Here is an 11,649-nt window from a genome sequence, read left to right as displayed (position 1 = left end):
CCTCACGTCTGTCCACAGTCGGCGACAGAGCGTTCCCGGTCGCTGCGGCCAGAACATGGAATGGTCTGCCAGCATCGGTGACATCTGCTTCTTCGCTGCCGTTGTTTCGTCGACGCCTAAAAACAGAACTTTTCCGTGGAGCCTCTGAATCTTAGACCAGCCGTCATCTAATCTATCAGGGATATTACTGGTTTAGCATAGGTGTTATTTGTTCTAGCATAGACGTCGTCAGTTTTGGCATATGTCCTTTGTTTTAGCATAGACGTCATCTGTTTTTATCCTCTCGTGTCTTTTTTAGTCACTTGTAACGTGCCCTCGAAGTTCGATCTGAACGAGACGCTACGACAATCTCTTCGTGGAATAGTAATAATATTAATAATAATTATATTGAACACAGATACTTGCACGGTGAGTAACGTGCTTCTCAGCCATGAGGTTATGACTTTATTTATATTGAACACAGATACTTGCACGGTAAGTAACGTGCTTCTCAACCATGTGGTAATGACTTTATTTATATTTAAACACAGATACATGCACGGTGAGTAACGTGCTTCTCAACCGTGAGGTTATGACTTTATTTATATTGAACACAGATACTTGCACGGTGAGTAACGTGCTTCTCAACCATGTGGTATTGATATCGTGTTGGGCGTGTCTACGCGCAAGCGTTCCAGCAATCCATCATCCTTGAAGTGCCAGATGCCTTCTTTTGCCCGCACCCTTCGTTCGAGTGTAAGTTTTATTTTATATTGGAATTTGTATTTGTTTAAATGAATATTTTGGTAGCAATGTATGGTTTCTTAACAAGTTCACTGGATTTTTTGTGTTAACTAATAATAACGGATTTTCCCATGCGATCACATTTTTTTCACTAGGGTTCAAGAAGATCGCTCAGGAACTCCTCAACAAAATCGTCTACGTTGACTGGCCGCATCTTAAAGAAGCTCTGGTGCGTTCGACCATCTTCATGATGAAATTTCTTGAGCCTTATCTGAACCATTATACGAATGATATTTTCTCTATGTAGACAGAACCATTTTGCGAACGATATTCTGTGGGCCTAAAGTGCCCTAAACTGAACAATGTCGCGAATGACATTCTCTGAACCTAGACTGGACCATTTAGGATAGGATACTTTCTTAATGTTGACTGGACCATTTTGGATAGGATACTTTCTGAATGTTGACTGGACTATTTTGCGAAGGATGCTTTCTGAATGTAGACTGAATCATTTTGCAAGGGATACTCTCTGACTGTAGACTGGGCTGTTTTGCAAAGGATACTTTCTGAATGTTGACTGGACCATTTTGCGAAGGATACTTTCTAAATGTAGACTGAATCATTTTGCAAGGGATACTTTCTGAATGTATACTGAACCATGTTGCAAATAATATTTTCTGGACTTAGACTTAGTAGTTTTTGTCAAATAGTCCTTTGTCAAATGGTCCAGTAGAAAATTTTCATTTTCTCAATTTGTTTCCTTAGAAACGATAACAAATTTATTTGTTTATAAATGAATGGCTGAGCTAATTGTTGATGGAGTTTTTATTAGTTCGTTATACATTATTAAAGTTTAATATTTTAATAATTTTAACAATCGACATTAATTAACTATTTTTATGTTTTATTCAGATTCATTTCTTAGCAATTACCTGTACGTCAAACACCAGGTGGTTGGCTTGAGCTGCGGCAGGTTCAGAGTCTCCCTGTTGCCCGGCGCCTCATCCATGATTAAAATCGAAGTGTTTAACGACAATCCGCTCTACGGAACTTTGCGAGAACAAAGAGAATTCCTCAGAGCTGCTAATGCCCTTCGCTCTGATCTTCTCTACAAGTGGGGCATCGATGCTGGCCGCTCCAGCCTCCTAGTGCACTGCAAGCCCATCGCTGGCAGACGGTGAGATGGGCAGGGCTTGGAATGTTCCGAAATATAGATCGAATGAAATGGATCTAATAGAGAGCGAAATTTCCGCGATCTCTATTTAATCAGTTCCTCACCAGGCAAACTGATGCGTTGAAATAACGTTGATCGATCGATTTTTTAACACAATAAGCCCGTAATCGATATTGTTTCAACTTGATTTGCCATGGGGGATTGATCGCCATTATCAGTGGTTGTAATGGTCGTTTCATTCTATCAGTGGATCATATGGATTGCATATTGCAGGGTGGAGGTAAATTTTCAAACAAAAGTAACGTAATAAATATTTAGTTGGCAATTCAGTGATGACGGAAACGTTTTGAACTTCAATTCAACCATATATAGTATTTTGAATATTCGGTACTACGGGTTACATGCTTAGGATGGCATTTTGAATCGGTGGATTAAACGGATGAGCTATGGGACCGCTTCATAAAATTATATAATAATCGGTGCTGCTGCCTCAGAAATAAGGAAATCTTGGATTTTTTAGGAAAAGTTCAAAATTTATCGGCCAATGATGAGTAGATGAAGGCTATTTTGTTTGAGAAATCTAAAATTGTTGTGGCATCTCGCCATGAGTTTCACAATGATGAAATCGATACTACAAACGTGCTTCAATTCTTGAGTATGACTCGTCTCATAGTAGCTTTTCTCTGATCGTTGAAGGTTGCTGTTTTACCTGCCATTACCCAATCAAATTTTTTATTCCTGTCAGCCACTAACACAAGAGCGCCCCAAACCCGCCTAGCGCGTAAATTAACGGCTCTATGTCCGCTTTAGATTGTGGTTGAGCGAGGGAAATAAGCACCTGATTAGAATCCGGTCTATTCCCTGACAACCGTGTGGCGGGTTCGGGGCGCGCATATTTGGCACCTGATACTTTTGGGAGAGACACGACCGAATCTGAAAAGTGCGCTAAAAATGCCCCCTTCCTTCCCCCATATAATGGGGAAAAGCTAGGGAGAGGGCCTTTGACTCTGTATACGCTATATATGTACGTATGTTTAGTCTAGTACTACTCGCTTGGTTTTAAGATCAGAGCTAGTAACTATTAGAGAGCTAGTAACTAGTAACTATTTTGACATGGCGTAGTTCGAAATGGGGGCAATAATCGCAAATAAAAAATTTCAATCGATACGTCAATATAAATGATTCAATACATGTCAAGCCAATTTCTGCTGTTCCATCCATGTATCCTGCCGAATGAACAACGTTGTGTGAAAATAATCGTTGAATTATTTGCCGTATCTTGTCATGTAACTTTCGTCACATTAAATTCTATCGAGCAAACAGTTCTGCAAGGGCCTCAAAATTCTGCGTCCATTGTTGGAAGAAAGACCACACAATAGAATGGAGAAGCACATGTTAATTAAAAAAAATCAAGCTCCGGCAGTAACTTGATTGCAGCGTTCAATTGTTCAAACGTCATAGCAAATGAGGATCTTTCTGCATCTATCGTCGGCTGCTGCATTGGCAGTATTAAGTTTCACATGTAGTTCTTCTCAAGCATTAAAGTTATCAACTGCACTCAGTTCCTGGAGAGACGATCAAATAATTGACGGAATATACGATAGTTATGGGAAATATTCAAATCAAATAGGTTGCTCACAGATTAGCCTCTTGTAAGCAATAGTTCATAAGCTATCTTCTGCTTGAGCAATAAGTTCATGCATGCAGACATATGCTCAAAGCTGAACAGTTCTTTTGTTGAAGAAACCATTCGTCTAGCAAACAATTTTACTGAGGTCTGAAAATATTGCTTGCAAGTGCTGAAAACAGAAAAATAGAAATATTTCTAACGTCTAGTTCAGTAACCATTCCAATATTGCTGGCTGAGCTCGATGGTATAAGGAATTTACACAAACGTAAAGGCTAACAATTTTATTGAAACTCCAAGGGATAAAACTTCGGATCCAGCGAAGTAGAATACCGGAACTGTAGTGGAAGCAGTTGAGGGAAACTAGAAAAATAGACCTTGCCAAACGAATGCCGGAGCTTGAGAAATAATTACACCAATTATAATTATGAATAATTATAAAATTATTCCACTTTAGCGTTACAAAACTTGACAGTGAACGCATTTCCCAGTCCAACTCAAATGAAATAACGCAAACATCATAAATAACGTCGCGCTGGCTGCACTTAGGCATAGGACACACGGTAAAAGAGATGCGACGAGAATACCGGAGGTTATACTGTAAATTAACGGTTAAGAATCAGATTGGACAGATAAGTAAGCGCTATTTGTATCGGATTCAATTCATTATTAGGAGGCTCAAAAGCCGGCAATACAGCCTAGTATAATTAATGCGTCAGAGACATCTTAAAGTGTTGGGCCAGACCAGTTAAAGGAGTAACGTGGCATGCATTAACTGGACATTAAGCGGCCCATATCATGCATTAAATCAAAATAGATATTACAAGTGAATTGCATTTTTGCTTACTGTGAGCAATACAGCAGCCAAGAACACCATTTGAGTCACCTCCGCATCACATAAGCTGTCAAAAATTAATCCTTAAAGCTTCGTTGGTCTTCTTGACGCCAATACCCAAGCTAACTTATTCTTCAAGGCCTCCGTTAAATTAAAACGGAACGTGAATTTTAACATACGAAAGAAAATTTTTAATGATGGAAATTTCATATATCTATCCTTATATAATTTGTAGTTCTTCAGGTATAACACAATTTATCCTCATACTTGAATGTAACTCCATCATGACACCCGATGATATAACGAAATAGAGTAGATAGTAGCGGAACATGAGCAACTTTCTCTTACGAATACGCTTTGCAATCTGCTTGCTCCATCGTGTTCAGCTGCACCGCCCAGTGGTGAGACCACCAACGAATCCTGAACACGTAATCAACTGTTGCGTAGGCAATGATGAACTTTCGATTAAACAAATCGCTCCAATTGACGTGTTGATTTAGAAATTAGAACCTTAAGCATGTGAACAGGAGCAGCTTAAATAACACGCTCGTGCCAACATATACCCCAACATTAAAATTTCTACCTCTGCCAAAACAATGAACGCACAATTGCGTATTCGTGATGAATGCCGCCTGCCGATGAGAAACATTGCAACAAACTTCACTTCAAAAAGCACTGGACAGCAAACACTAAGGAATTGTAATGCTGAAAATGTCAAAACACGAATATATTCAGTTTTTAACACTGAATCTTTTTTTCAAGTTGTAGACTTCACTATACACGATAAGATTACACAATTTGAATGAAATGCGTGATCAGCCGATTTTCACACGGGACGAAGAACTGAATACCACTGCCCAATATCGGCGCCTCTGAAGTCCGAACTACCTCTCACTGCCCAGCATAGTCTCAAGCCGGGTAGTTGCTAACGCCCACTCATCAATAGGGATTTTAAAAGGGATTGTTTCGGTACCCCTGCCTCTGAAACGTTGATATTTTGCTCAACACACGCAATACACGCATCTAGACGCACAAGCAATGCACGCGTGTTGATGTACATATCGCTGGGGAGTTTGCACAAGCGTAACGCACAAGTGTTCACGGAACCGTATCGCAAGTTTCTTGACATAAACGCATGACATGCGGGTTTAAGACAACGCAATGCACGCGTGTTAGTTAAACACGCATAATGGTCGCGTGTCGATGGACAATCAAGCATGTCGATGGAACGCTGGTGCGATCCTAACAATTCGTTCCAAAATTTTGTCCCACTAGTGTCGAAGCGGTTTGCGTGAGAAAAAAAAAACAACATTCAAATCAAGCGTATTAAAGAAAACGTAACGCCCACACGTTGACGTACATGCATGCATGAATGTTGAAATTACAAGTCTGTATGTCTCTTCTTGTATCATCTGAGTTTATGAATCAGGGGCTGGTCACGCTCGCGCTAACAATTCACTACAGCTACCAAGCAGGGTGTGCGTGTGACAGTCTGTTCAGCCGCTTATATAGGCTGTTTTATGCGGATTTGGCTCCTAGGTCATGTGACTCCCGACAACGGCTCCTAATTAGTAGCCGAATATGGTAGGCGGCCGATTGGCGTCTGATTTGCCTCTAAAGGCCCGTTCACACTAGGGGCAACTCACGAAAATGCCTCAAAGCGCATGCAGAGGCGCTTTGCAGCCTCTGCATGCGCTTCTTGACCGATTGACGAGCTAGCGATTGACAGGGGCCATGCCTCATGCAACACAAGCGCGGCGCTTAGTAGATAGCTATTAAAGAATTGATATCACTTGTATGCTTAAATCGCAAATTAACTAAGAATTTNCAACTTGGGATGGTCAGTCGAGGTAAACGGTCTCAGCCACGGAAGCTCTCGGATCTCAGCTTGTTACTTCTCTAAATTGATTTTTTCATAGTTTACTTTGCAGGGTCAAAAAGAAGGAATCTTCAAATGATCAACTTTACAATTTTTACAATTATATATTACGTGTTTCAGAAATAATAAGAGCTGAAAACCTCATTTGTATTTTCAGGGAACAGATTGATAATCTTTTTTCTATAATTTTAGAGGTAATTGATTTTAAAACTTGACCGTTTTTTGACGAATACAGGAATGAGATTTTTGCCTCTCTTGTTGATGAAGAATCGCTAAAGATATCAGACAATTTCGTCATTAATAATTTTATATAAAATTAAGTAACTAATTTTTACGACACAATGCTGGTGCTGTAAGCTCATGATATTTCTTATATCTCGAATAATAGGCTATTCATCTTCAATATTATACCTTTCACTCATAAGCATAATTTGCGCTGCACATTGCATCATTAAGCTGCTCGACCAGGCATTGCGCGTGATACATAGTCCGTGGAATTTGAGAATTCCAAGTCTCGTTATTCCGAATTCTGTTACCCCGAATCCCGTCATTCGGAATGGGAAAGGAAATTACCTGTCTCTTATACACATCTAGATGTGTATAAGAGACAGTCCATGCACTTAACCGTCAATGCACGTACCCATCGTTCAGAGACCCCATTGCTTTTTCATAGCCTTCAGGTGTAGGTTCACGCAATGCGCGATGCTCTTTTAAACGCTATTCTTATGATAAAGTCGTTGTGCATGCGTTACATAATTGGATGTCTGCCTACGACATCTTCTATACTCAGAACGAAATCCAATTTACATAGTACGGGCATTTAAAAAACTGATCGGAATTATTTTTTAAATTCTTCCGATTCGCTAATCATTATACTACAATGGAACATTATTTTAATTAGCATTATTTATTTATGCTATGGATTCGGATTTTATAAGAGTATTGAAACTAGTTTAAGTTCACAGCAAATTGTAAAACTTAGAGATTTATTTAAGTTACCTCACAAAAAATTTTTATATCACGACATGATCAGGTAAAATTTTACAGAATGTTGCGAATACTATGCTACATCCACCATAATCAATTCGATAAACTGCTATTGCTGTTAGCTCAGACAATGGTAGAATTATACTCTACTTACGCAGCTCAATTAATCAGGTTACGTCAGCGCCCGACAAGAAATTCCATACAAAGATTTTTCTGTGATGCCAATCGGTCGAATGGAATATATTGCATGCGAGTGAAAAGCATTGACGTTCCATGCTCCAGATGCTAACTATTATTGAATTATATACGTGCAGATGAAGTTACGAGGTCACTTTCGATCACCCAAACGCCCAACAGCCACTGAAGAACCCACGTACCTGTGGCTGCATCTGAGCCTCCTGCGAGAGTATATCAACCATGACTTCGAAGACATCAGTGACAAGTTATCATTCAAATATGATTTGGAAAAAATTATCGATGACTGGGTTTTCATGTTGTTCCTGGTGGGAAATGACTTCATTCCTTGCATGCGCCCGATGCAGATCGATGCATTACCAGAGCTCTTTGGCGCTTACAAGTGCGTCATGCCAGAGCTGGACGGATACCTCAATGAAGCAGGCACCCTCAACCTGCCGAGGTTTCAGAAGTTCATGGCTAAGCTGGCCGAGTTTGATTACGAGAATTTTCGCCTTTCGAAAACCGCTCTACAGTACATGGAAAGGCATGATGCAAGCACACTTATCCGGCCAGACCACAGACGCTCTCCAAAATGTCAACAATGAAGCGGAAAACAATTTTAATGATAATAAAGTGGAAAGCAATGTCAACGGTGATAATGAAGAGGAAAGCAATGTCAACGATGATAATGAAGAGGAAAGCAATGGCAACGCTGATAATGAAGAGGAAAGCAACGACAACGGTGATAATGAAGAGGAAAACAATGTCAACGGTGATAATGAAGAGGAAAACACTGTCAACGATGATAATGGAAATGAAAACAATGTCAATGACGTAAAGGAAGTGGAAGAAAATTTCAACGATGAAAAGAAAGACAATTCTCATGATGGAGGTGAGCTTGGTGGAAGTATCTCTTGGGCAGCTCTTGATGACGATGAAACCGTCCAACCTGCTGAAGAGACTCTCCAGAATCTAAATATTCGCGGCCGTGATCTCATATTTGGCGTCGAAGAAAGCCACGACCTTACAGGAGAATTTCTTGAGCATAAGGGCAAATATTACGTCAGTGAAATGGGCTACGCGGTTGATGTAACATTAGATGTCATAAGTCGGGAGCAGACCGGCAGTTACGTAAGAGGACTGTAATGGATCCTGCATTACTACTACAACGGTATTCAGTCATGGTCTTGGTATTACCCCTTCCATTGCGCACCTTACATTTCCGACATCAAGGATTTCTCTGACTGCTGCATGGAGTTCGAACTAAACCACGCCATGATGCCGTTTGAACAGCTGATGGCCGTCCTGCCACCCCAGAGCGCCCAGCTGCTGCCTCAGTGCTACGCTGACCTCATGCTCAGCCCAGACTCGCCTATCATCGACTTCAATCCGCGTGAAAATGTTCGTATTTTTTAGCTTAAAATTACCAATACTATTCACTCTCTAATAGAGAGTGAATAGAAATTATTCACTCTCTAATAGAGAGTGAAATTTCCGCGATCTCTATTTGATCAGTTCCTCACCAGGCAAACTGATGCGTTAAAATAACGTTGATCGATCGATTTTTCAACACAATAAGCCCGTAATCGATATTGTTTCAACATGATTTGCCATGGGGGATTAATCGTCATTATCAGTGGGTGTAATGGTCGTTTCATTCTATCAGTGGGTCATATGGATTGCATATTGCAGGGTAGAGGTATATTTTCAAACAAAAGTAACGTAATAAATATTTAGTTGGCAATTCAGTGATGACGGAAACGTTTTAAACTTCAATTCAACCATATATTATATTTTGAATATTCGGTACTACGGGTAACATGCTTAGGATGCATTTTGAATCGGTGGATTAAACGGATAAGCTATGGTATCGCTTCATATAATTATATAATTATCAGAGCTGCTGCCTCAGAAGTAAGGAAGTCTTGGATTGTTGAGGAAAAGTTCAAAATTTATCGGCCAATCATGTGTAGATGAAGGCTATTTTGTTTGAGAAATACAAAATTGTTGTGGCATCTCGCCATGAGTTTCGCAATGATGAAATCGATACTACAAACGTGCTTCAATTCTTGAATATGACTCTCATAGTAGCTTTTCTCTGATCGTTGACGGTTGCTGTTTTACCTGCCATTACCCAATCAAATTTTTTATTTCTGTCAGCCACTGACACAAGAGCGCCCCAAACTCGCCTAGCGCGTAAATTGACGGCTCTATGTCCGCTTTAGGTTGTGGTTGAGCGAGGTAAATAAGCACCTGATTAGAATCCGGTCTATTCCCTGACAACCGTGTGGCGTGTTCGGGGCGCGCATATTTGACACCTGATACTTTTGGGAGCGACACGACCGAATCTTAAAAGTGCGTTAAAAATGCCCCCTTCCTTCCCCCATATAATGGGGAAAAGGGAGAGGGCATTTGACTCTGTATACGCTATATGTTTAGTCTTTTACTACTTGCTTGGTTTTTAGATCAGAGCACTGTCTACCAGAGGCTCAATTTCCATGCATAGACGTTTTCAACTAGTAACGTTTGCAACTAGTAACTATTTTACGGTTATGTCTGCAGTTGACGCGTGTGTACCTAAAATTGAGCTTGGTGGAGCCAAAAATATTCACTGGATGAACATTAGAGTTCTAGCTAAGCTGAAACAAAGAAGGAAGCCTACCAGCGTTATTTACAGACTCGTAGCGATGCTGACTATAACCCATACGCAAGAGCTCGAATTCAATCTAAAGAAAGCTGTCGCACCGCAGTAAAAGCCTTCGAAAAAAATATTGCTATAAATGCAAAAAAAGATCCCGAAAGCCTTCTTTCTCAGTTAAAATTTTGAGCCGAGACCGGCGCCGGGTTTAGCCGGGCTGGTCGCGCTTTAGCAGGATGGAGCCGTGAAACTATAACCGGCCATCTATCCCTAAAACGGCGCTGCGCCATGGCTAATATAGAGAAAAAATTCTAGCAGCTCGGCAGGGACGGAACTCTGCGCTGTTTTAGCGCTGGCACTTGGATTGCCCGGCATGGAGCTGAACAGAGCAGCTAAGAAGGCCGTGCATGGGAAGGGCACTGAGAGAGGGAGGAAGGGTAGGGGTTGGAAACAGCTAGTGGCGGGAGAATGAACTTCATCCTTCATCTAGTTCATTCGCATAGTACGTTATTCTGGGTCAATTTCTGGTGCCAGTTATGATATCTATTTCACGTCAGTATTATAATACTTTGAATTACGTAAGAAATTTATATGCTCTTCTAGTTTTAACACGCAAACAGAAACGTTTACGGTCATTCACGCGCTGCCAAAGCGAGATATCAATCAGTTTATTATGAGAAAGTTTTCTAACTTGGATTTACAGAAAACGCGTTAATAACAGTAAATGTTAGAGCAAATAAAATACCAAGGAAATTCACCATTTTATGAAAGAAAATGTGTAAGCCAGCACCATCATCAGTTTATAAATTCACCACTATCGAATGGCATGAAGCTAATGCAATAGGACAATTTACTTTACAAATTTAACACTAATATTCACTTTATCTAACTGACGGGATCACACGAATGGCTACTTTGTTCATTTCTTGAAATTAGTGCATTATGAATCATATCTATCGAGTTCAACGAAGGATAATTGAACGCAATACCGTAAACGTAATGTGGCATCCGTATTATAGTTAAGTAGTTCATAGAGCCTAGGATGGTAAGGTGGTTCGCGTGGCCAAGGTGGTACAGGCGTGGACTACGACGCGGAGGACCTGCGTTCGATTCTCGGAGCTGCCGTGGACGTTTTCAGGTAGTTCATAGCGGTGAGTAGTTTGATGTGTATATTTCCTCGATAATTGAATGTGTTAGTTTCTAAATACCGTTGTTAATGTCAATACGATAAGAATGTCAAAAACCAATGCCAATACAACCTGTCATTGCAAGAGAGAAGTCTAGGTGATCTCAGAAAGAGAAGGAAAAAATTTTTAAATCGTTGACAAACGGTAACGGCCGTAACGCGTAACTGCCGCGTACACTGCCAGAGCCGCCCCAGAGCGGGCGTTGGGCTGGTTTGAGCAGGCGGTGCTCAGTGAGGGCTGCGTGTCGGCAGGACAGAGCACACCTAGGCAGGTACTCAGAGGTGAATTAGCGCTGCTACGCGGCTGGCGATATCGTCTCTAATGCGGACATTTCTGCTCTATCGCGGCTCTGTCGCGTCCCTACGTCGGCTCTGCAGCCGGCGACGGCCTGCTCTATTCCCTGCCCTAAATTTTAACTGGGT

The 11,649-nt window shown here is 40.9% G+C and overlaps 1 protein-coding gene across 1 annotated transcript in view; it reads left to right on the top strand.

Annotated features, from left to right (window-relative positions):
* Positions 1 to 11,649, top strand: part of LOC108670227 (5'-3' exoribonuclease 1) — a 35,389-nt gene that overhangs the window by 16,145 nt on the left and 7,595 nt on the right. The window lies entirely within an intron of this gene.

The sequence above is a fragment of the Hyalella azteca genome, unplaced genomic scaffold (genome assembly GCF_000764305.2).
Source record: "Hyalella azteca isolate HAZT.00-mixed unplaced genomic scaffold, Hazt_2.0.2 contig10302, whole genome shotgun sequence".
Taxonomy (NCBI): Eukaryota; Metazoa; Arthropoda; class Malacostraca; order Amphipoda; family Hyalellidae; genus Hyalella; species Hyalella azteca.
This window is presented reverse-complemented; position numbering and strand designations above follow the sequence as displayed.